The sequence below is a fragment of the Mus musculus genome, chromosome 18 (assembly GCF_000001635.26).
Source record: "Mus musculus strain C57BL/6J chromosome 18, GRCm38.p6 C57BL/6J".
Taxonomy (NCBI): domain Eukaryota; kingdom Metazoa; phylum Chordata; class Mammalia; order Rodentia; family Muridae; genus Mus; species Mus musculus.
Window position 1 is genome coordinate 17,503,532 of NC_000084.6, and position 21,582 is coordinate 17,525,113.

The 21,582-nt window shown below is 37.8% G+C and overlaps 1 long non-coding RNA gene across 2 annotated transcripts in view; it reads right to left on the reverse strand.

The window, feature by feature from the left end:
* The window catches only part of Gm31018, a 54,963-nt gene that overhangs the window by 24,565 nt on the left and 8,816 nt on the right, over positions 1-21,582 (reverse strand). Inside the window, exon 3 of one of the 2 annotated variants that reach the window (XR_877204.1) lies at positions 17,054-17,156. The exons of the other annotated variant lie outside the window; for it this stretch is intronic. This is a non-coding gene — a long non-coding RNA (predicted gene, 31018). Of the gene's footprint in view, positions 1-17,053; positions 17,157-21,582 lie in introns of those variants that run through there. 2 annotated transcript variants of the gene reach the window in all.

Consider the following 21,582-nt stretch of genomic DNA (forward strand, 5'->3'; position numbering starts at 1 on the left):
AATTTAATGTTTTTATTCTTTATAAATCTTTTTTAAATAGAGCAACATTGTTATTTAATATTTTAAAAAACACTTGATTCTTCAGAGGCTGATTCAGTATTAAACTTTTCTTTCATAAATAAAAGTCCATGAATTTTAATAAACTAAAGGGTTTACTCTGAAGTTTGATGAAGCACAATGACATTAAACATCAATGACATGGTAATATGCAGTTACAATTGGCCTGTTATGGTGTCTTTAATAAAGGGACAAACTTCAAATACAGTCAGGAAATCAGCTCTGCATACTAATAATAGTATGACTTTCTGCACAAAAGTAAACTTGGGAGTTGATAAATTCCATTGAGAAACAGTTGTTAAAGTATATGAATACAAGTTTTGGTATAGGTAGTTGGCATGAATGCCTTTGTTTTTCAATGCTTCACTGTATTTTAGGGCATGTTAACTTTTAACACAATGGACATGAAATACAGATAACATATTCCTTTGGCCAGGGGATGGCAAATGTTCTTCAGTATCAGTCCAGCATTTGCTTTCACTAATGACATAAATGTCTCTATTTTTGTTTTTGAAGTCTCTTTTTCTTTGTGTTTAGGGAAAGGAGAGCATCTCTATTAACCAGTTTTCCATTATTACTAAAAGCTCTGTAGATTTGCCCCCACCTTTAAATCTCATTCATCCTGTCCCCAGTTAAGGTGGTATTTGATGGAGAAAATGTTATCAACACAATTCCTATCTTTCTGTACACTTCGGAACTTAAAGCCAAACCTTGAACTTCAATTTCTGAAAGGCATTATGCCCTGAGACTCTTACCTCTTTCTAGTACTAGCAATTGCACCATGCTATTTACATCTGCTTTCTAGAATCAAGTGCTATTCAGACATCATCCTTTCCTCACACATTGGATGATTTCTCATGCATTTGACAAGGGAGGTTAAGAGGTAGAGAGCAATGAAAGGATCGGAGATTAAAAGCACCAGATTTGTTTGACAGAAAAAGGTTGAAGGACAAAGTTGCTATGGGTGATAGAAGAACCACTCACTGCACAGCAGAGTGGAAAAGAAATCAAACACATAAGGAGGATTATTGTACCTCTGAATGGTTGCTTTAGTTCCATAATCTAAATATTAATTTTTGAGCTTTCCTGAGGAGTTAGAATGATATTTAATACCTTGATGCTGTGAGGTGCTAACCCATAAAACTCAAACTATCCATTTGTAACTCTAATATATCCAAAAAAGGAGGACAAAATCAGTCAGGGGTCTGACACATCCTTTTCCATTTGAGAGTTATGTCATAGACATTTTACCCTTATTTTATAGAAATCTGGAAATCTGTAGAAGTCAGGATCTACTTCATAATGAGTGCGTATTTCAAGTAGAACTACAGATTTTTAGCATATAGCATGCTTTTTTGGAAAGGAATTTTACAAAGAAGGTACATGGATTTGCAGGAAAGTGAATGAATAGTGATATTTCAGAATTTTCTTTCATGTCAAAGCAGAACTCAGGTAAGGCTATTTGTTTCCATGGTTATAAAATCTGTGTTGTAGTTCACAGATATTTCTATTGTTCTTACCATAGAAGAGGCAGGCATTCTTTAGAGCAAATCAAATAGAGTGGATAATGAAGGCCACTAGAACCCACAGATATCACCTCTTTTCTTTCCTTTTCTTTTCTTTTCTTTTCTTTTCTTTTCTTTTCTTTTCTTTTCTTTTCTTCTTTTCTTTTCTCTTCTCTCTTCTTTTCTTTTTTCTTTTCTCATCTCTTTCTTTCTTTCTTTTTTTCTTTCTTCCTTCCTTCCTTTTTTTTTTTTTGACTTTTGCACCAGAAGGGATCTGGCATTTAAAATCATACCAACATTTTCTATTTATTAAAATAATATACTCAGAGAGCTATATGACATATGTTGAGTGAATACTGTGTACCTTGTGGATTTGGACCTGTTAAATATAATCACTGTTGTGAACTGTCATTCTCTTTGCAGCCACTGAGACTTTCTCCACTCTGTCTTGTTCTCTGTGCACCATTGAACTTAGGTACTGCTTGGATGAGCCACCACCATGCAAATGTAAGCCACACAACCCATTCCTAATTTTGAAGAGCAACACATAAATCTGGTTTTCAAATAACAAATGTATACAGAAGTACACTTCCCAGTTTTTACTTTAAACCATGGGTAGTTGGACTCATTTGTAACTAGCATATTGTCCTTGTTCTGAAGAACACAGAAATCATTAATAGATTCAAGATGCTATAATCACAAGAATTCAATCTACATTATACTGCACTGCATTTGAAAGCTATGTGATTAGGAGTAAAAACAATATTATTTGGAGCTAAAGAAATGGTTATTAATGTTTTACCATGGGAAACATTTGGAGGAAAACACTATTCTTTGTAATAAAGTAGAATGCAGATAATATCCCCAAAGAGCTAGGTTAAAAATTAGTTGGAAAAGATACTGCTTGAAATATGAGTTAGTAATATTGAATGTTTTCTTTTCAAAGGTAATGTAACTAAAAAATAATCTTAGACAAAAGTATGTGTGTGTTCAGGAACAGGGATAGGAGAATGTTTCAGAGTACAGAACGTGGGAGCTTTTAGGTTGAAGGTTGCTATTGATTCTTATCTATCCAAGACACCGCACAATCCTTTGCCCTTTCCTAAAACCCATGAATGGAGTACAATGCATACCCTAAAACCTTGTAGACAGCTTAGGAATGAGCAGTCTGGGGAGAGGTTAACCTTTGATTCAATTGTAGAGGACATATAGACTACAAGTGCCCATGGTTGGAAATATTTCTCTAAGCACTAAACAAAGGAAGGGATAAAAGGCCTGAAATTAAATTGTCCAATTATCTTTGGTATCTTATTATATATAAATTCATGCTTTGCTTACTCCTTTACTCTCTCCCCTTCCCCCTCTGTGTATGTGTATGTTGGGGGCAGGGAGGCATGAATGCCATAGATTCTCCAAGCATTATTCAGAAATCTTGGATTTAGGACTAGAAGTGAGAGACATTTTTATGCACCCTGGGGGAGAGATTCAAATAGTTAGAACTTGGCTGACTTCTGTAAGCTGTTTTCTTTTGACTCACATATGGTTCCTACCTCTGAATCTCTCCAGAGGAAGATTTTCTATTTTCTAACATATAATGAAAGTGTTGTACTTTATTGGATTTTTGTTGTTTTGTCAGTAGCATGGATTGAATTTAAGACCTCACGCCTTCAGGGCAAGCAATGTATTATCTCGCTACAGCATCAAGCCTTCCTGAATGGTCTTAAGGTGTCATTTTGGGGGTTTAGTAGTTAAGAGCATTTGCTTCTCTTTCAGAGGACCAAAGTTATGTTCTCAACACCCAAACTAACAGCTTACAACTGCTTGTAACTCCAATTCTAAGGGATTTGATGACCTCTTCTGGTGTCTGTAGAAACAAGCACACATATCCATATATAGATACACACACATACATGTAAATAAAAGTGAAAAAAAGACCAAATTTTATCTTTCAAAACCTTTCAATCTCCTAAGTGCTTTAGAAAATCAGTACCTGTGCATTTATTTGGAAACTCTCCACAGCAACTGAACATGCCATGTCTACTTAATAGTAAATTGAAAGTACCTGTCTACATTATTAAGCAATGACTTTGCATTAAAGAATGTGAATGCTGGAATGTGTTCATTAAAGACGTCTTGTATCAAGATGAAGTCTTTCTTTTCCTGCATAGCTACCCTACTCTGGTGCATGTACGCTGGTACTGATCTGTTCATATAGGAATCATTTTATCAGAGTTTGTTTGGGAGATTCAGTGTGATATGTACTCTTATCTACTGCATGCATATGTGTCTACTATGTGCCGTCGTTTCAAAATGATTTGTTTAAGTAATATGCATAATTATCAGAATAAGTTCTAAGACAAGCATAAATTAAATCTTACTCCTTTAAAAGTTTTTATTTTATTTTATTTTTTTTCTGTGATTGGAATGAAACCCAGGACCTTCTGCCTTAACAAGCAAGTATTCTACCACTGAGCTATAATCCCAGCCACTCTGCCTGTCAGAACTGGCAATATATCAGCTAGAATTGAATGCAGTAGCCTGTGTCCTATGGGGAAGGGATCAGAAACATTGACTATTGGTGATCTGGTAATAAACCACATATTTGTTATTTGAACACCGACAATATGAGGAGATACAGCTGCTGCAGGATCATGCAGTATCACCTAGCTTATTTTGGGCAATTGCAATAATCTTTCAACAGTAAAACTATCTCGGACATGGCTTGTAACTTCACCTTAGAAAATGATAAAGTACGGAAGAATACACTTGTTAGGATTATAATATTGAAATGGAATAATATATTGCAGCCTCTGCAGGAAAGCATTATTTACTTAAGGAGATAAAGTTAACTTTGAGAACCTCTGAGTTATAAACTTTTTCAATCATGTTCTACAGTGTGCCTCCCTCAGATTCCATACTCTACAATGTGCCTCCCTCAGATTCCATACTCTAGAGTGTGCCTCCCTCAGATACCATGCTCTACAGTGTGCCTCCCTCAGATTCCATGCTCTACAGTGTGCCTCCCTCAGATTCCATACTCTAGAGTGTGCATCCCTCAGATTCCATGCTCTAGAGTGTGCCTCCCCCAGATTCCATGCTCTAGGGTGTGCCTCCCCCAGATTCCATGTTCTACAGTTTTCCTCCCTCTGATACCATGTTCTATAGTGTGCCTCCCTCAGATACCATGCTCTACAGTGGGCCTCCCTTAGATACCATGCTCTACAATTTTCCTCCCTCAGATACCATGTTCTACAGTGTGGCTCCATCAGATACCATGCTCTACATTGTGCTTCCTTCAGATACCATGTTCTATAGTGTGCCTCCCTCAGATACCATGTTCTACAGTTTTCCTCCCTCTGATACCATGTTCTATAGTGTGCCTCCCTCAGATACCATGCTCTACAGTGTGCCTCCCTCAGATTCCATGCTCTAGAGTGTGCCTCCCCCAGATTCCATGTTCTACAGTTTTCCTCCCTCTGATACCATGTTCTATAGTATGCCTCCCTCAGATACCATGCTCTACAGTGGGCCTCCCTTAGATACCATGCTCTACAATTTTCCTCCCTCAGATACCATGTTCTACAGTGTGGCTCCATCAGATACCATGCTCTACATTGTGCTTCCTTCAGATACCATGTTCTATAGTGTGCCTCCCTCAGATACCATGTTCTACAGTTTTCCTCCCTCTGATACCATGTTCTATAGTGTGCCTCCCTCAGATACCATGCTCTACAGTGTGGCTCCATCAGATATCATGCTCTACAGTGTGCCTCCCTCAGATTCCATGCTGTACAGTGTGCCTCCCTCAGATAGCATGTTCTACAATGTGCCTCCCTCAGATAGCATGTTCTACAGTGTGCCTCCCTCAGATACCATGCTCTACATATACATACACACATATACCATGTTTATATATATCATATACACATATGCATATTTTCATATATAGTATATGTGTGTTCATGTATGTAAATATGTATTTTTCATAATATTTTCTCCAAACATAGAATGAAAACATGTCATTTAAAAGAAAATGGATCAGAAAGCTCATGGTAGTAAGAGAATTAAAATAGACTCATAAATCTAAGTAAAATATTTTCTCTTCTATGTAAACTAGATTTATACACACAGACACACAGACACACACGATTTGAAAATACTAAGGATACAGAAAGAAGGAAAGAAGAGGAGCAAAGTAAGGTAATGGAGAAACCAGAGAAGGTGTTAGAATCTGTGTTGTGAAAACAGGAGGGGCAATTGAGGAGGAAGGCTAGGCGGGATGTAGGAGAGGGCAAATATTGGTGAATGAAAACAAAGCATAATAATGTAAGTCAATAAAAATGTCACACTCAAACCTACTGCTTTGTATGCTGTTAAAAATATAGGGTACAACATAATGTGTGTATTCTTGAGTCTAGCTTAACTATGAGGAATGTAGACTGTCATGGGAAAGTGAAAAGCTATTCAGTTTACAATCTCATGAAGTCTGAGGTATCTGGTTCTATCCACTGCCATAAGCTAAAGTTTATGTTGAGGCCAAAATAAAAAATATTTATTTGTTTTCATATAGTGACAGTATTTTGAAGAATTTGAGAACATATTGGAACAATGTAACTGGGTCTTATATTTATCTATGGCATCTATGTCATATGTAGGGAGAATGAGATTAAGAAACTTTGCCTCATTAATATGCTAATTAATCAGCAATTATTTTTTTCTAAATCTTGTGGGCAAATACATATTTTAAGATTTTCAGGTCCACCGGATTACAGAAACCTAAAAGAACATTAGTCAGAAAGAGGAGAGTGTATTCTGCTTTTCTCAAGTAGTGTAATATGAAAATTCTAGTTCTAAACATGAAATGAATATTATAACACATGGTGTGTAACTATGAAGTTCAGTCTCACATTACCATCAGCATCAAGAGAAAGCATGGCTATGGTTGACATCAAGAGTACTGTAGTTCTTAGTGATAGTAACAGTACAGGTGACAGGTAAGTCTATGATGATGTTAATAAAGCTATGTATGTTTCATGGAACAAGTAGGTAGAATGTCAGGAGACTCTTAACTGAGTCTCCATTCAAAACTAACTCCTGCCCCAGCTGTCTTCTATGTCTTCTTGGGGTATTCTAAGAGGTGGAAATGGAGATTTTCCAGTGGTTCACCTGTTCATGCCAGCAGTTTTGAGACTCCTGGTGTTTCATCTGATGGTTGGTCACCCAAATTCTTGTAAGTAACCTCAGTGAAGTCATTGGCTCATCAAACTGAATGTTCTTGGGGCCCTTCCTTTAGTATGTGGATGTCCTCTCTGTGTGAAACCAATAAACCCTTCTTTGTTTTTCCCTGTCATTCAAATAACAGGGGCTATGAAAAGGAGGGGTTGGGCTAGGACACATTTAAGAATAAGAAATTAAAGTTAAAAAAAGAATGTCTGATGCTTTTGATATACCCGAAACCTTACTGTTGCCTCATGTGAGGTGCAATTATGTTTTATTCACATGTCACAGACTAGAAAACCAAAACAGAAAGATTAACTCTCAGGAGTTCTCAACGCTAAGGCCTTGCACTTGGTCTTAAATCCATGTCAATCTGCTTCCAAAAGTGCTTGTTACTTACCATTATAAGACATAATTTTGATGTAGTCTTCATTTGTTCTGCCTAACTTATTTCCAGAAGTGGGGCCAGATAATTCTGAAGCAGTAATATATGACTCCTAAAATCATGAAAATGGCACTATGCATCCTCTAGTTAAACCTAAACTATTTTTCAAGTTTTATATAACTTTTTCATGTCAGTATTAAATGGCTATAAATACCATGTATACTGTAATATACATGTATGGGTATAACACTGCATTTTACATATCTATTATATAATAATATTAAAAACCATTTTAATTTTCCATTTACATTCATGGTGAGAAGTTTAAAGTTATTCATTGAAGTTAGATGGTTAAATACGAGTATGTGATCAGGACTTTTCTTCCATCTTGGCCATGCTATTCTCCAGTGTTCTTTTCCTATGGTTTTTCCATCATCTTACTTTCTATCTTGGTTAACTGTTCTTTTTTACTTGACATGTTCTGGAGTCACCTGGGAAAAAAGGACCTCAGTTGAGGAATTGCTAGATAGATATTGTTGGTCTGTGAGCAAGTTTATAAGACATTGTCTCCATTTCTAACTGATGTAGGAAAGCTCAGTTTACTGTGGGCAGAACCATCACTAGGTAGGTGGCTCTGGGTTATATAAAAATATTAACTGAACATGCTTCAAAGAATTAGCCACTGAGCAGTGTCCTGTCCCCTTGCCCTGCCCCAATCCTGTCTGCAAGTTTCTGCTCTGAGTTGCCTCTGTAATAAAGATGACCTGGACAGTAAGCCAATAAACACATTTATGTTCAAGTTACTTTTGTCATATTTTTATCACAAAAGAAAAGAAACAAGAATGCTGCATTTGTACTGTACAAAAATAAACAGTAGAATTTCACAGCTTCAAAATTCACAGCTTTTAAAATCTCCCTTGTTTTGTCTCAACGTTTACTTTTATTTTTCCAAAATTCTTATTCATTCAAGGTTTTGGATGACCCATTTAAAACTCCAGATAGTCTGATTAGTTTTGGTAACATTTCATATTACTTTCAACTCCAAAATGTGTTACGAATATTGTAAGATAAATACTTGCATGAACAATGTATCTTCATTTATGTGGAATTCATTACTTGGAAATCATATTGAAAGTACTTGCGAGACAACCGACCACATTCCTGGTGAGAGCACAGGGGTCCGCCTGGCCTGAGAGGCTTCTGCCTCACTTTCCGTGGGGGCCACCTTGGTTTCTGGACTCTGCGGCGGGCGGTCTGCGAGTGAGAGTGTGGAACACAGAGGCTTCTGGAACGGGCGAGAGCCACAGAGCCTCTGAGGCGGCGTCATTTCCGGCTCCAGACAACCGGCCATCTTCCTGGTCAGAGCACAGGTGTCCACCCGGCCCGAGAGGCTTCTGCCTCACTTTCCTCGGGGGCCACCTTGGTTCCGGGACTCCACGGAAAGTAGTCTACACAGGTGAGAGTGTGGACTACTGAAACAAAGGCTTCTGTGACAGGCCAAAGCAACACAGCTTCTAGGAAAGATCCTGTTTTGGGCCTTCATCTTCGGCCAGGAGGAGGTCCAAACACCAGATAACTGTGCACCTCCCTGAAAGAGGAGACCTTGCCTGCAGAGACTGCTCTGACCACTGAAACTCAGGGAAGAGAGCTAGTCTCCCTGGTCTGCTGATAGAGAGTAACAAAATCACCAGAGGAACAATCTCTAAACAGAGACAGCTATAACAACTAACTCCAGAGATTACCAGATGGCGAAAGGTAAACGTAAGAATCCTACTAACAGAAACCAGGACCACTCACAATCATCAGAACCCAGGACTCCCACTTCGCCCAGTCCAGGGCACCCCAACACACCTGAAAAGCTAGATCTGGATTTAAAAGCATATCTCATGATGATGGTAGAGGACATCAAGAAGGACTTAAATAACTCACTTAAAGAAATACAGGAGAACACTGCTAAACAAGTAGAAGACATTAAAGAGGAAACACAAAAATCCCCTAAAGAATTGCAGGAAAACATAACCAAACAGGTAGAAGACATTAAAGAGGAAACACAAAAATCCCTTAAAGAATTGCAGGAAAACACAACCAAACAGGTGATGGAATTGAATAAAACCATCCAAGACCTAAAAAGGGAAGTAGACACAATAAAGAAAACCCAAAGTGAGGCAACACTGGAGATAGAAACACTAGGAAAGAAATCTGGAACCATAGATGCGAGCATCAGCAACAGAATACAAGAGATGGAAGAGAGAATCTCAGGTGCAGAAGATTCCATAGAGAACATCGACACAACAATCAAAAAAAAAATGGAAAATGCAAAAAGATCCTAACTCAAAACATCCAGGAAATCCAGGACACAATGAGAAGACCAAACCTACGGATAATAGGAGTGGATGAGAATGAAGATTTTCAACTCAAAGGACCAGCAAACATCTTTAACAAGAGTATTGAAGAAAACTTCCCAAATCTAAAGAAAGAGATGCCCATGAACATACAAGAAGCCTACAGAACTCCAAATAGCCTGGACCAGAAAAGAAATTCCTCCCGACACATAATAATCAGAACAACAAATGCACTAAATAAAGATAGAATACTAAAAGCAGTAAGGGAAAAAGGTCAAGTAACATATAAAGACAAGCCTATCAGAATTACACCAGATTTTTCACCAGAGACTATGAAATCCAGAAGAGCCTGGACAGATGTTATACAGACACTAAGAGAACACAAATTCCAGCCCAGGCTACTATATCCAGCCAAACCCTCAATTACCATAGACGGAGAAACCAAATTATTCCACGACAAAACCAAATTCACCCATTATCTCTCCACGAATCCAGCCCTTCAAAGGATAATAACAGAAAAAAAAAAAAAAACAATACAAGGACAGGAACCATGCCCTAGAAAAAACAAGAAGGTAATCCCTCAACAAACCTAAAAGAAGACAGCCACAAGAACAGAATGCCAACTTTAACAACAAAAATAATAGGAAGCAACAATTACTTTTCCTTAATATCTCTTAATATCAATGGACTCAACTCCCCAATAAAAAGACATAGACTTACAAACTGGCTACACAAACAAGACCCAACATTTTGCTGCTTACAGGAAACTCATCTCAGAGAAAAAGATAGACACTACCTCAGAATGAAAGGCTGGAAAACAATTTTCCAAGCAAATGGTGTGAAGAAACAAGCTGGAGTAGCCATTCTAATATCAGACAAAATCGACTTCCAACCCAAAATAATCAAAAAAGACAAGGATGGGCACTTCAAAGGTAAAATCCTCCAAGAGGAACTCTCAATTCTGAATATCTATGCTCCAAATACAAGGGCAGCCACATTCATTAAAGAAACTTTAGTAAAGCTCAAAGCACACATTGCACCTCACACAATAATAGTGGGAGACTTCAATACACCACTTTCACCAATGGACAGATCATGGAAACAGAAACTAAACAGGGACACACTGAAACTAACAGAAGTGATGAAACAAATGGATCTGACAGATATCTACAGAACATTTTATCCTAAAACAAAAAGATATACCTTCTTCTCAGCACCCCATGGTACCTTCTCCAAAATCAACCACATAATTGGTCACAAAACAGGCCTCAACAGATACAAAAATATAGAAATTATTCCATGCATCCTATCAGATCACCATGGACTAAGGCTGATCTTCAATAACAAAATAAATAATAGAAAGCCAACATTCACGTGGAAACTAAACAACACTCTTCTCAATGATAACTTGGTCAAGGAAGGAATAAAGAAAGAAATTAAGGACTTTTTGGAGTTTAATGAAAACGAAGCCACAACATACCCAAACTTATGGGACACAAGGAAAGCATTCCTAAGAGGAAAACTCATAGCTCTGAGTGCCTCCAAAAAGAAACTAGAGACAGCACACATTAGCAGCTTGACAACACACCTGAAAGCTCTAGAACAAAAGGAAGCAAATTCACCCAAGAGGAGCAGAAGGCAGGAAATAATCAAACTCAGGGGTGAAATCAACCAAGTGGAAACAAAAAGAACTATTCAAAGAATCAACCAATCAAGGAGCTGGTTCTTTGAGAAAATCAACAAGATAGATAAACCCTTAGCCAGACTCACTAGAGGGCACAGGGAAAGCATCCTAATTAACAAAATCAGAAATGAAAAGGGAGACATAACAACAGATCCTGAAGAAATCCAAAACACCATCAGATCCTTCTACAAAAGGTTATACTCAACAAAACTGGAAAACCTGGATGAAACTGAGAAGTTTCTAGACAGATACCAGGTACGAAAGTTGAATCAAGATCAGGTTAATGATCTAAACAGCCCGATATCCCCCAAAGAAATAGAAGCAGCCATTAACAGTCTCCCAACCAAAAAAAGCCCAGGACCAGATGGGTTTAGTGCAGAGTTCTATCAGACCTTCAAAGAAGACCTAATTCCAGTTCTTCACAAACTATTCCACAAAATAGAAACAGAAGGTACTCTACCCAACTCATTCTATGAAGCCACAATTACTCTGATACCTAAACCACAAAAAGACCCTGATACCTAAACCACAAAAAGACCCAACAAAGATAGAGAACTTCAGACCACTTTCCCTTATGAATATCGATGCAAAAATCCTCAATAAAATTCTTGCTAACGGAATCCAAGAACACATCAAAACAATCATCCATCCTGACCAAGTAGGTTTCATCCCAGGGATGCAGGGATGGTTCAATATACGGAAATCCATCAACGTAATCCAGTATATAAACAAACTCAAAGACAAAAACCACATGATCATCTCATTAGATGCTGAGAAAGCATTTGACAAAATCCAACACCCATTCATGATAAAAGTCTTAGAAAGATCAGGAATTCAAGGCCCATACCTAAACATGATAAAAGCAATCTACAGCAAACCAGTAGCCAACATCAAAGTAAATGGTGAGAAGTTGGAAGCAATCCCACTAAAATCAGGGACTAGACAAGGCTGTCCACTCTTGCCCTACCTATTCAACATTGTACTTGAATTCCTAGCCAGAGCAATTCGACAACAAAAGGAGATCAAGGGGATACAAATTGAAAGGAAGAAGTCAAAATATCACTTTTTGCAGATGATAAGATAGTATATATAAGTGACCCTAAAAATTCCACCAGAGAACTCCTAAGCCTGATAAACAGCTTCAGTGAAGTAGCTGGATATAAAATTAACTCAAACAAGTCAATGGCCTTTCTGTACACAAAGGATAAACAGGCTGAGAAAGAAATTAGGGAAACAACACCCTTCTCAATAGTCACAAATAATATAAAATACCTTGGCGTGACTCTAACTAATGAAGTGAAAGATCTGTATGATAAGAACTTCAAGTCTCTGAAGAAAGAAATTAAAAAGATCTCAGAAGATGGAAAGATCTCTCACACTCATGGATTGGCAGGATCAACATTGTAAAAATGGCTATCTTGCCAAAAGCAATCTACAGATTCAATGCAATCCCCATCAAAATTCCAACTCAACTCTTCAACGATTTAGAAAGGGCAATAGGCAGATTCATCTGGAATAACAAAGAACCTAGGATAGCAAAAACTCTTCTCAAGGATAAAAGAACCTCTGGTGGAATCACCTTGCCCGACCTAAAGCTGTACTACAGAGCAATTGTGATAAAAAACTGCATGGTATTGGTATAGTGACAGACAAGTAGACCAATGGAACAGAATTGAAGACCCAGAGATGAACCCACACACCTATGGTCACTTGATCTTTGACAAGGGAGCTAAAACCATCCAGTGGAAAAAAGACAGCATTTTCAACAAATGGTGCTGGCACAACTGGAGGTTATCATGTAAAAGAATGAGAACTGATCCATTCCTATCTCCTTGTACTAAGGTCAAATCTAAGTGGATTAAGGAACTCCACATAAAACCAGAGACAGTAAAACTTATAGAGGAGAAAGTAGGGAAAAGCCTTGAAGATATGGGTACAGGGGAAAAATTCCTGAATAGAACAGCAATGGCTTGTGTTGTAAGATCGAGAATCGATAAATGGGACCTCATAAAATTGCAAAGCTTCTGCAAGGCAAAAGACACTGTCAATAAGACAAAAAGGCCACCAACAGATTGGGAAAGGATATTTACCTATCCCAAATTGGATAGGGGACTAATATCCAATATATATAAAGAACTCAAAAAGGTGGACTCCAGAAAATCAAATAACCCCATTAAAAAATGGGGCTCAGAGCTGAACAAAGAATTCTCACCTGAGGAATACCGAATGGCTGAGAAGCACCTGAAAAAATGTTCAACATCCTTAATCATCTGGGAAATGCAAATCAAAACAACCCTGAGATTCCACTTCACTCCAGTCAGAATGGCTAAGATCAAAAATTCAGGTGACAGCAGATGCTGGCCAGGATGTGGAGAAAGAGGAACACTCCTCCATTGTTGGTGGGATTGCAAGCTTATACAACCACTCTGGAAATCAGTCTGGCGGTTCCTCAGAAAATTGGACATAGTACTACTGGAGGATCCCGCAATACCTCTTCTGGGCATATATCCAGAAGATGTCCCAACTGGTAAGAAGGACACATGCTCCACTATGTTCATAGCAGCCTTATTTATAATAGCCAGATGCTGGAAAGAACCCAGATGCCCCTCAACAGAGAAATGGATACAGAAAATGTGGTACATTTACACAATGGAATACTACTCAGCTATTAAAAAATGAATTTATGAAATTCCTAGGCAAATGGATGGACCTGGAGGGCATCATCCTGAGTGAGGTAACTCAATCACAAAGGAACTCACACAATATGTACTCACTGATAAGTGGATATTAGCCCAGAAACTTAGGATACCCAAGATATAAGATACAATTTGCTAAACACATGAAATTCAAGAAGAACGAAGACCAAAGTGTGGACACTTTGCCCCTTCTTAGAAATGGGAACAAAACACCCATTGAAGGAGTTACAGAGACAAAATTTGGAGCTGTGACGAAAGGATGGACCATCTAGTGATTGCATATGCAGGGATCCATCCCATAATCAGCTCCCAAACGCTGACACCATTGCATACACTAGCAAGATTTTGCTGAAAGGACCCAGATATAGCTGTCTCTTGTGAGACTATGCCGGGGCCTAGCAAACACAGAAGTGGATGATCACAGTCAGCTATTGGATGGGTCACATGGCCCCTATGGAGGAGCTAGAGAAATTACTCAAGGAGCTAAAGGGATCTGCAACCCTATAGGTGGAACAACATTATGAACTAACCAATACCCCGGAGCTCTTGACTCTAGCTGCATATGTATCAAAAGATGGCCTATTCGGCCATCACTGCAAAGAGAGGCCATTGGACTTGCAAACTGTATATGCCCCAGTACAGGGGAACCCCAGGGCCAAAACGGGGCAGTGGGTGGTTAGTGGATTGGGGGGGTGGGTATGGCAGACTTTTGGTATAGCATTGAAAATGTAAATGAGGAAAATACCTAATAAAAATAAAATAAAATTAAAAAAAAAGAAAGTACTTGCAGTGATTAGATGTGTTATGGATTAGATTTGTAATGTCCTCCCCCCACTACCTTATGTTTTAGGTATCTGCTTCCTAGCTAGTAACACTATTTAATGAAGCTGTGTAGCCAAAGGAGAGGTGGCATTGAGTGGTCATTGATCATTGTGACAATAAGTAGATCTTTGAATAATATTCCCATAATCTACATCCTAGTCTCCTAGGATGTAAACAACTGCCACATGCTAAATGGACAGAAATGCCTTGCCAAGCTTTCCATGACTCATGACCATAGGAAAAGAATATTGGAGAATAGCATGGCCATCTTAGACTCTGATCCCTCAAACTCAAAGAAATCTTTCCTCCTTAGGTTGTTTCTACCGGATATTTGGTAATAGTGTGAGGAAAGTAACCAATATATTATGTGTATAAATGGATGACATGATCATTCCATTGTATGATTAAAGAGGTTTTTTTGTTTGTTTGTTTGTTTTTTGTTTTTTTTTTTGCTGTAAATATAAAGAGAAAAAAACCGTCAGTAACTCCTGGAATAGCCCAGAACAGAGAAAAAACGTAGAAGAGTGGACATGGCTAGCAGACAAAATGTGACATTGGGAGAAACAGGAAGAGAGCACTGAGAGAGATTGGAGGTAGGGAAGAAAGGGGAAGACGAAGAAAAGAATGGAGAAAAGAAAGAACCAAGAGAGCATAGTTGAAGTAGCAGGGTTATAAGGAGAAGGCAAATGGGGATGGGGGGGAGTGGAGTGATGAAAGCTTGTTAGCTAGGGAAGGTTAGGAGAGGAGGTAGATGACAAGAGCTGAGAAAAGCTATGACGTCAGCACTGACTCTGAAATGTATAACAGGTAGTTGTAGTATTGATTGAGCTTTTAGGCCAGCATGTACTTTGGTCTGCTAAAAGGCATCATGGATAGCCATTTATCCCTTCTTTCAGTGATAAAGAAATGGATTCTTTTGTTAGAGGGCAATGTACTTCACAAGTTACTGAAGAATGCTGGCTTTTGTGAAACCCATAAATTTTGGGAAAATGAAATTCCCATTGGACCTGACACTGTTAATTTTAATAAAAATAATATACTTCATATGTATGAAGTATATTATATATTAAATTATATATATATACATACATACATATATTAAATGCTTTGAGACAAGTAAGAAAAATGGGCCCAGTGAAATACTTGTGGATAAGAGCACTTGCTGACAAACCTGTTAACCTGAGTTTTAGCCCCCGACATGTTATAGACCTAGAGAACTGACTGCTTTGAGTCATTTTGTGACTTCCACATGTGTGTATAACTCCCCCCTTCTCTCTGTCTCTGTCTGTCTGTCTCTCTGTCTCAAATAAATAGCAGATGAAATAGAAAAACAGTTTGTGTTCCAGTTTACTTATTTATTCTCTCTCTCTCTGCATGTGTAAGTGTGAAATATTTGGGTGCTTTTGGCATGTTACATTTCATATGAATATTACTTGTTGATGACTATGACTATACAGTAAATAAATTTTCTTGCATATCCAACCTGATTTTTGTCAACATCCCACTGGAACATCAGTTCAATCATTGCAAGAGATGGAAGCTGGGTGTGTAGAATATTATTCTGTTCCCTTTTTAGCTGGTCTAAGAATACTCATGTAACCTTGACCACAAGTAACTAACTTATGGCTATAAGACTCACTTAATCTTCACTTTAAGTTGGACAGCAGGAAATTTTTGTGTTAATCAATTTTAATTTCCTACACAAATAATGGTGACTAGTTTAGATATTACAACCATTTAATTTCATAAATACAACTTACAATAAAGATTATAAGATGGTTATTCTTTGAGTAGTTTTTAAGGGACTAGTATTGTAGAACATAGGATACATCCGAAGAGAATGTATTTACACTTTGAATTGAACATGTGGCTATTCTAATAACCCTAAATCAGTTATTAATTCCTGCTAACTAAAACAAATTCAAAACAAATAAAAGGCACATCTTGTATGCAATAGTTGAAAGCAACAGTGATTCAGTAATTCCTGTATCATGTTGCTTTCTCAGGGTGTCCATGCTGGAAGATGAAGCAGAACTTGGCAGCCTATCAGGATGCCTAGGAGTGCTGGGGTGGGGGTACAGGTTGGGGGCTTCTCAGAGGATTTTACTGTTATAGCTCTTTTAGATAGCATCTACTAAAAGAGCTCTCTTTGACAATCATCATTAAAATAGCTTGTGCACATACTCTTTCAGAGTGAACAAGGGCTATGCATGAAGCTGGGAGAGTGTGAAGTTTTCAGGATGAATGTAAATCATTGACTGGAGCTTAATGGACTAGGAATGCCTGACTTGCATGGTGAGGCATCCAGGAACTCAGCATCTTTCTTGGCAGGTTCTTACCTGGGGAAAGAGGACATTGAACTTGCTTGCCAAGGAGTATATGACCTCCCTCAGGTAGAGAATGTGGCAGTCAGGCTCCTCAGGCAAGGTCAAGCAGAGAAAAAAAATCCTACAGGAAAAGGGAGTTATTTTGTGCTGAGCTCAGAGGAGCTATTCAGTCAAGGTAGACTGTGACCTTAAGTATCAGGTTTCCCAACATTGGCATTTTAATGAATGGAAAAGTATAAAATTCTTTAATGTACAGGAATTTAAAAATAAAGATTTATTTCATAGCACTGTGATTTAATTTAAACTATAACATTCAAGATATGTAGAGGTAGAATTTTACATTCATATTATCTTTAAAGCATACTAAAGATCAGTAAACAGTAACTATCATGTGATAACTCTGTCAGCAATGATGCAGAACCCATAGAGAGATATTTGTAGTATCAACAAATCAAATCAATTTTCTACTAGAAACACTTGTATTTTGGGAAGCATGTGTTTAGGATAAAATGTAGACAATCATGACATATAAATGCCTTGTGAAACGTACAGAAAGCTGAGGTGGGGTAAGTACAGGATTCGTCTAGGCATTGCTCGCTTAAGCTAGACAGGTCGCAGTGAAGTCTAGCCTTTTACTGTGAGTCTATCTCTGGTGAAAGTCACTGGTCATTTGGGTGTTTCCTTTTTCTAATCTGCAAAATAGGGTAAGAATAGTACTTAGGGCTTCTGTAAGGCACATAATGTGTTTTTGTGTAGTAAGTAGAAACATCACCAACAGAGGAATGCTGCTCAGGCATTAATAGCTATTGAACCCCAAATGTGAGACACGAAATTAGCCAGCTCACCTGGACCAAGTGCATAAAGTTCAACTTAACCATCAGTCATCTGCAGGTATAGATTTAATTTTCTTTCCAACATTTCTAATGGAGACTCTGAAAATAATATGTTGGTAAAACTAAAGACACAGAAACTGTGGGACTAGTACTGCTTATGCTTGCAGTCCTTGATATACACAATAAATCTCATGAGATAAAATGAGAGGTTAAATATCCTACTTCTAAAAGCTGATAACAATTTCTCACATTCCAGAAACTACTGGAAGAAGGGTCCTGATTTTGTTGTTGGTCTTTGTTTGTTTGTTTATTTGTTTTTTGTTTTTTCGAGACAGGGTTTCTCTGTGTAGCCCTGGCTGTCCTGGAACTCACTTTGTAGACCAGGCTGGCCTCGAACTAGAAATCTGCCTGCCTCTGCTTCCTGAGTGCTGGGGTTAAAGGCGTGTGCCATCACGCCCGACTGTGTCCTGATTTATAACAGCATATGTTTTACTAACTTTAGGCAGAATAAGTCAACTGCCAAAAGGACCAAAAGAAAAACCTCATTCACACCCTTCTAATATGATACAAAAGTCCCAGCTCTGAAAAGTAAAGAAAATTTTCCTTAGAAAATAAGCAAACAAGCAGCAGAATTATTGGGTTTTATGTGTTAGCTGTGCTTCTTCACAAACACATATATGATTTCTATTGGTTAATTTCATGACTAATGTTGTTTCATTTGCATTTCCCTAATGAATAAGGACTTTGGACATTTCTTTAAGTGCTTCTTGGCCACTTGAGATTCCTCTGTTGAGAATTCCCTGTTTAGTTATATACACTCCCCCCCCCCTTTTTAAAATTGGGTTACTTGGGTTGGTGTTTAACTTATTAAGTAATTCATAAATTTTGAATATTAGCCATCTATCAGATGTAGAGTTGATGAAGAACCTTTCCCAATCCATAGGGTGCCAGTTTTGTCTTATTAACAGTGTCTTTTTCTTTACAGAAGATTTGTGCAGTTTCATGAGGTACCATTTATCAATTGTTGATGTTAGAGCCTCAGCCATTGGTGTTCTGTTAAGGAAACTGTGTCCTATACCAATGCTTTCAAGGATATTTCTCACTTTCTCTCCTATGAGATTTATTGTATCCAGTTTTTGGTTGAGGTCATTGATCCACTTGGACTTGAGTTTTATGCAGTGTGATAAATATGGATCTATTTGTATTATTGCACATGCAGACATCCAGTTAGACCAGCACCATTAGGAGTCTAGCATGGCTTTCATCTGAGAGGCTCCTCCCACTAAGTGCACAGACAGAAGCAGATTCTCACACCTAAAGAGTTGATGAAGCTTGGGGACTCTTATAGAATAGGAAAAAGGAGGGTAGCCCCTAAGGGCATATGAACTCTACAAGAAAACCAACTGAATCAACTAACCTGGCTGTTTGGGGCTCTCAGAGACTGAACCACCAAGCAAAGAACATACACCAGCTAGACTAGACCTCTCTGTACATATGTAGCAGATGTTCATTTTGGTCTTCCCGTAGGTCCCAAACAACTAGAGAGGGGGCTAGTCCAAAAGTTGCTGCCTGTATGTGGGATATGTTTTCCTACCTGGACTGCCTCATCTGGTTTCAGTGTGAGAGGAAGTGCCTAAACTTTCATAGACTTCAAGTGCCAGGTTTGGGGGATACCCAAGGAAGGGTACCCACTCTGAGGAGAAATGGATGGGGGATGGCAGAAGGGTTGTAGGAGGGGGTGACTGGGAGGAGGGCAGTGAGAGAAATGTAAAGTGAATACATTTTTTTAAAAGAGTTTTATTTTTTTTAATTGGAGATCATGCTAGTCCTTTACAAAACAATGCTTACTCTACATGAAAGGTCTTAAAACAGCAGTGAAATTCTGGGAATGAAAATATGGCAGTGGGTTTGCTTTAGGTTTTCCAACATAGACATAACAAGAAGTCTCTTTTTTTTCCTGAAAGAATCTAGAGAACAGTAATGGTGAGGGGTCATTTACAAAAATGAAAGAACTGGAAAAGAGGACAAAGATTTGGGAAAAGGTTTCTTGTTATATTACTTAGAACTTTTCATTGAGTCATATACAGAATATATAGGAAGAAGTTTAAGTAAAATATAACTGATCTGTTGTCTAGTAATGGGAACAGATAGAAGGAGCATAGTAGATAGTTATAAAGCTGAGTGAAAGAAACACTAAGAAGGTATGTCTTTCTCATGAGAAGAAAATATACTTAGTTTCATGGATTGGGGAGAACTTTCATTTCATAGTTGAACAGGAAGGAGAAACTAGCAATGCAGTTTAAGAGATGGATCCTGTGAGGCACAGAAGAGAAAGTTAAAGTTTGTGTTCCACAAAAGAGCAAATGCTTAAGAGATGACCCCACCTGGGAATATTTTGTCTACTGTCTGGATCAATTTTGACATTTCCTGAAATAGCAAGCAGGATTATATTAGCCATAGTCAAAATAGAGTAACATCTTGAAGTCTGCATATCAGAGCAGTAGTATGAATGAGTTTTGAAGGCCTATTGCCCACATATTATTTTGGTTTAACCATGGAAAATGAATTCAGTGTTAAAAAGTCTTATTCCACAACAAAATGACACATTCACTTTAAACGAATCAGGAGTCATAACATGGACTACTTAGTAGACTCCTGCTACTTGTATTTGTTTCTAATGCTTAAATAAACATAAATGTTATTATAGATATTTTCAGCTGGAAAAACTAAAGCCTAGAAAATTAAGATACTTGATACAGCTAATTCATGATAAATAAGAATACAGCTTAGACCTTGTATTTTGTATCCATGATCCTAAACTGTTTTTACAATATGAAAACAACAGAGAGTGAAATTTAAATAAAAGATAAAAAGCATTAGTTATTGAATCTGTTTGAATATTGAGTCATATCAAGTATAAACCATAAGCTTGATTCCTAAAAAAATATTTCTGAATTCTATATATTTATTTTTTAATTTTTTATTCCTATCTTGTCCATTATTTGATGCAATTTGTCTATGGGTTATTAGCAAATCTTCATTTTTAAAAAAGTGCTAAGAGATGGAAAGGTAGATGGCTCAGAGTTAAAAGCTGTTTTTCAGAGGACCCAGGTTCAGTTCTCAGCACCCACAGTGGGTAACATGTAACTCCAGTCTACAAATACACTGGATGGGTCCAGCACCACTTTCATGCCTTCTGTGCACCAGTATGCATATGGAACACATACAGCCTGGTGGGCACATACACAGACATATAAATAAATCCAAATAAGATTGATTTGTAGAGAAATACGTCAGATTGGATATAAAGCAGAAGCTCGCATGTGATCAATTAGAATAAATGTACAGTGACATGAAGGCACAAGTCTATCGAATGTCAGCAGGAAGTATTTAAACTGTGTTTGTTATCTGTTTTTTCATATTCAGGACATTTAGTCACTCACTGTCCCTGTTTTTATCTGTTTTTGTGTTTATGTCTCTCTTTGTCTATGTTACTCTCTGCCTGTGTGTCCCTGTCTCTGTCTGTCTGTCTTTTTCTGCCTTCTCTCTCTCTCTCTGCCTATCCTGTGTATGTGTTGAAATCTCTTTCAATTTAGCAAAAGCTAGAGTAATTTGTGAAGAAGAAATCACAACTGAGCAAAGTCTCCATACGATAGATCTATTGATAAACTTATGGGTGGGGAGCAGTTCTTAATTAGTGGTTCATGTGGAAAA